Source organism: Egretta garzetta, unplaced genomic scaffold (assembly GCF_000687185.1).
Source record: "Egretta garzetta isolate BGI_Z169 unplaced genomic scaffold, ASM68718v1 scaffold365, whole genome shotgun sequence".
In the NCBI taxonomy this organism is placed as follows: Eukaryota; Metazoa; Chordata; class Aves; order Pelecaniformes; family Ardeidae; genus Egretta; species Egretta garzetta.
In genome coordinates, this window is record NW_009259602.1 from 2,107,671 (window position 1) to 2,113,033 (window position 5,363).

General features: G+C 53.0%; 1 protein-coding gene across 1 annotated transcript in view; it reads left to right on the forward strand.

Moving 5' to 3' along the window:
* The window catches only part of GRIK4 (glutamate ionotropic receptor kainate type subunit 4), a 139,663-nt gene that overhangs the window by 104,326 nt on the left and 29,974 nt on the right, over nt 1-5,363 (forward strand). The gene's annotated exons all lie outside the window — the stretch shown is intronic.

The window sequence follows — 5,363 nt, forward strand, 5'->3', positions numbered from 1 at the left end:
TCATCAACTTTGATAGAGAATTCACCAAATTTTGAAGCTGATCCAGCCAGCAAACAAATTAGAGACACTTAGATTTGCTAACTTGCTGTTGCTTTTGGGCAAGGAGAGACAGGGCTTTTTGACATCCAATTTTTAATACATTTATGTAACGCACCAAACGTGTCTTTTCCTGATTTAGCTTAACTAGTGGAAATTTTTCCCCAGCCATATGAGAGCTGCTCTCTGTTCATAGGATGCGCGATAAAGCACAGGCTCATTAATGTGTTGGTGATCCATAGATCTGACAAGGACTGAGTTTGTAAATGTCATCTTTTTATTTTTTTCCCCTCTCTTTGCCCCTTTTAAAAAACATTGCAGCACACCCCTCTGGTTTCGGTGTAGTGATTTGCAGTAAACCCAGAGCTAAGGTTTGGCAGCTTAAGAGGAGCAGGGAATGAAGAGGGGCTGCGATGGATACGGCCCCAGGAGGGCAAGTGTGCAGAGGAGAGGCAGGGGAACGTGGGCACGTTGTCCCCAGCTCTGCCTGTGACCCCTTGCTCTTGCCTGGTCCTAGGAGCAGCCGATTAGTTGCCGTTTAGCTAAAGGCTCTGCTGGTGTCCTGAGAGAGAGCAGTGGAAGTGATTAGTCGCCGTTTAGCTCTGCTGGTGTCCTGAGAGAGAGCAGTGGAAGTGATGGGGGGGAGATGGGGGGATGTCTAATTGGTATGTTGATGAGATACAGATGAGTTACCAGCTGATAGCTCTGAGACCCTTATCAATCCACACCCCCCCTCCCCCCCCCATCAAACCTTTTTAACTCAGAGGCAGCTAATCAGTCTCGATGGGGCTTGTTCGTCTTTAGCTGTTACCCCCAGCAAGAGTTCAGGGACAGATCCTGCCAAGAGCCGAATGTCTTTTGCCCCTCAGGACCCGGTGAACTCTGTGCGTGCCACCATCAGGTCCTGCCTGGGCAATGCCAGGTGCCAGTCACGTTGTCTGAAGGGGACATCTCGGGGGGAAGGGGGTTGCGGGGATTGCTGTGTGGCCTCAGGTGGGTTGTGTGCGTGTCTCGTGGTTGTACAGATTTTACTAGTTGGTGCTCTCTGTGTCCCATGCTAAGTTCTGTGGAGGAGGCTTTTGCCCGCTTGCCTTGCCGGGATTGGTCTTGCAGTAGTGTCCTTCAGGAGTGCCCACCCTGTGGCAGTGCTGTGCAGTGTCCTCTGAGGGCTTTCCTGCATTCATTTCCTTTACTCCCGTTCTCTCCCCAGATGCCCCTGAATTCCCTCCCCTTCGGGCCAACGAAGGCGCCGTGTACCAAGTATCTACTTAATTGTATCTCCTCCTGGCACAGACTCTTTCTGTTCGTGCCGGCAAGGCTCTCCAAATGCAGACTTGATGAGAGATGACAGCATTTTGCACTCCCTCCTTTTCCTGGGGACACAGAGGAAGGCGAGGTGATGAATGCAATCTGTAGGACAGTGCTTGCTCATCAGAGCCCAGAAGGTAGCTGGGTTTGTTGCAGTGGTGGTCTCCTGCCTGTTTTAAGACACTCATCCGTATTCAGGGCTGGCTTTACCTTAATTTTTAGCTGGGGAGTGGGGGTGGTAACTACCTGTGATGCCTCTGAAGCTTATGGAGAGGTCTTACCATGTCATTTCTCCCTGCCATCAGCTGCCATTCAGGCCTGCAGGGTACCGAGCAGAAGACTTCATTAAAATCATTAGCTTGAGTGGCGTTTCGGCATCTCGTGCCACAAGGAGCTCGAAAGCCCAGGCATTGTTAACGTGGCTGCATCTGAACGGAGAAGCTGAAGGATTGAAGGAGCAAACTGGGAATGCCCCACTTGTATCGCATTAGCTGCTGGTGATTTCCTATGGAGACGTAAAAGTGTCACCAATCCAAATAAAGCCTTTTGCGGAGTAGCTAATTTGAGGGACCTTGCCTGCCTGCGGGGATGGGGCAGTGTCACAAGCAATGGCACTTCCTTGCTTATTCCAGGCTCGAGGCTCTTCGGGCTGGTTCGCACTGAAGCTGTGTGTTTGCTCCCTGGCCATGACAAGGACATAGGACACGACAGACCTCTTGTCTGGAGATGCTGGCAGGCGTTGCAGGCAGGACAGGCAGAGCAGGGCCGGCTCTCCCTGGGGCGGAGGCAGAGGGGCTGAGCACCGGGAGCTGTGGAGATGACACCGTGGGGGTCTGCAGTGGGACCACACAACATGAGGACATGGAGGGAACTTTCTCCATCCGTGCCACGGGCTGTCACCTGCCACGAGGGTGCACAATCCCTCTTGCAAAGGTATCGAGCTCCAAGCTGCAACCAGGTGGTTGTGTTGCCCTCGCTGCTCTTCTGGAAAGGTATGCCATCACGTCAGCTCCTCCGATCGTTAGAAACCTTCTTCTAATTCTCAGCCTGTTTATTTCTGGCTGGTTTATATCTATTTATTTTTGTGCCAACGCTATCATTTTAGCTTCAAAAGCTGTTCTACCTCTTTGCTATGGACCTCCTCCACCTGGTGTATTTATACAGGCCAATCATATCAGCTACTAAAAAATCCCAAGTCCTAAAGACTCTGAAGTCCTAGTCCAGAGCCTTAACGACAGGATCGTCTTATCCATGTCCGTGTGGAGCATTTGATTGTTTTCTAATGCATTGTGCAGATGAATATGTTTTCTGTTTTTCAGAGGCTCTTTATACATAGATAGAGATGATTAAAATCACCTTGACATCCATCTTGCAAGAGAGGGAGAGATCTGAAGATCTCAGGCATCTTCTGACACATTACACTTCAAAACAGCGAGCAGCGTGAGGAGTCAATTAGTGGCTTTATCATACTGCGAGGGGGACAGTGGTGAGCTGGAACGAGCAAGGATGGGGTGGAAGTACCCCGGCACATGGGAGTGTTTGGCTTTGGTGCTGTGCTAAAAGCAAGGTCAAACCCACTGCGCTGTCAGAGGAGGAGGCAGTCAATTAGTCTCAGTATGCCAGCAGGGGAGGGACAAATTTGAGAACAGTGAGGGCTGTTAAAATTAAAGTTAATCTGTCACTAATCTCTGGTTGTGAAATCTGGGAGAAAAAAAAAAATGAGGCACTGTTTATGACTGATCACTCGCTCAGAGAGGCGATTGCTGCAGAGGGTCTGTTGTTCAGCAATCGCAGCAAGAGGCAAGCACCTATGTGCAGAGTTGGGGAATACAGCTGGGATAAATCCATCCCATCCCACCGATGCAGACCCCACGCAGGCCAGTTAAAGCTGTGCTTCAAGGACTCCCTGTCCGTGAAGTACATGGTAAATCTCCCAATTTGGGGCTGTAGTTCCCAGAGATGGGTCCTGCACTATGGTGTCACCGTGCTGCTACGGGCTCATTAAGCCACAACAAGCAATCAAGAGAACGGGGTGCCCGAGCTCTGCTCCCAGCCTGCTCGACACACCATCCCTGCGCCTCCATCTCCCTGTCTGTCAGGGGAGGCTGATAACCCCCCGGTGCCCAGTGTTGGTGGGCACCCTCCAAGAGTTAATGCCTGAGCCACGTTCAGAGGTCCTTGCCATGACAGGTACTTTTAGCAGAGCACTCTTAATGTTGCAGAAGGGGCTGGGCTGACAGCTCGGAGGAATAATCTCTTGTTGCGTTATCTTCGGAGCAAACAAGCCCCCACCCCGCCCCAGGGGCTCAGCTGGCTCTGCCTGCGCGGCTGCATCCCGGTGCCTCGACTGCAGCCAGGGAGGAGAGCAGACACGCACGTGACTGTCCTTTGCTTTCCCTGCCCACTTTCCTTCTGCAGAGCCATCGAGTGTAAGCTGTCCTGTTTGCTTTTCCCACTGCTCCTCATGCCTGGCGATGAGGAGCCTGGATCTGGGACTACTCGCAGGTGGCCACTTTTGTCAGTCGCTTGGGCAGGATTTGCACCGACTGCGAGGAGAAGAAAGGACTCGGCCCTTTCCTCAACATCCAGAGCGATTCAGTCTGCCGACGGCGTAGCAGCATGGCTGCAGTTTCAGGCTGCGTTTGACTTGGATGCACGAGCTGGGAAGTGACTCTGAAGTCCTCGGGCCATCAGTCATGCCAGAGGCAAAGCACTGCCAAGAAAAGCGACTGAGTGCCTGGAGTCAATCCTGGGGTGGTGTAAATCAGCGTGCCTCCCATTCATTTCCATGGCGGTGCACCTGCCTAGCCCGTAGCTCTGCGTCGCCTTCCACCCACCTCTTTGAACATAATAAGATTACTCTTTGACGGAAGATAAATCGATTTGTTCCTATCACCCTGACAAGTGTGGCACAGCGAAAGGATAACCTGCCTTAGACCGACGGCACCCGAGGCGGCTCGTGTCAGCACGAGGGAACCAGGGACGGATTTGCTCTGGCACCATGGCTGCAGAGAAGCCTTGAAGACACCCCTGCATGTTGGGGTCACCCTCTACCTCTTGGGGTCCCAGCAGCTCGCTTCAGTGGTGTCAGAGGACTTAGGCTGTGGCCAGCAATCCAGCATGCAGAGGGCTGGGACCGGACGGGGGCAGAGAGGCTTTGCAGGAGAGAAAGGAGAGAGAAGGGGACTTGGAGGGAGCTGGCCTCCCACGGCTTCTGGTCTATCCATGAGAAAAAACAGAGCTTCTTTTAGGGAGCAAAAGAGAGCAAGCGCCTGATTTGCATGCTCTGAGTGAGCTGCTGGAGGTGCTGATCTCCCTGCCCAGAGCTCTGAGGGAGGGAGATTAGGCTCTTGAAGTTAAAATTAGGTTTTGTTGAATATTCCTCCCCCTGGCTGAAGGCAGCGGCTGGTTGCATTGCGTCACAGCTGAGTCACCATGTCCTCCCAAGCGCTGGGGGACTGGTCCCCGCCACCGGCAGTGGGAATTAGGTTTGCTGCAGCAGCGCTGGCGCTTGGATGGGTGAATTAGGCTGTCCATGGAGCTCTTGGGTGTGATGAGCCTGAATCAAAGGGTTTGGAGGTACTTAATCATAGGAGTTGGCACCCATTATAGCGGCTGGAGGAGATGAGTCACGGTGCAGCACCGCTGAGAACGTGGCTTCATTTCACCACCTGCTGCCAAGGTGAAGCCGCTGGTCAGGGCTGGAAAGCGTCTGCCCCGCGTCAGTGCTGCTGCTCTGGTGATTGCAGGGGAAGCTGCGATGCTCTAACTGGCCTTCTTTTCCCCCCCTGCTCCAAAGGTGAAGCCGCTGGTCAGGGCTGGAAAGCGTCTGCCCCGCGTCAGTGCTGCTGCTCTGGTGATTGCAGGGGAAGCTGCGATGCTCTGATACTCCCTGCAAAGTGGCTTTTCCCTCGGAGGAACTCACAGTGGCCTGTGCCAGCCTTTAACTAATGGCAGTGGTGCCCACAGGGAAGACAGCAGGAGGTTTTGCTTGCTTTCGGGCAGGTGAAACCTTCGTT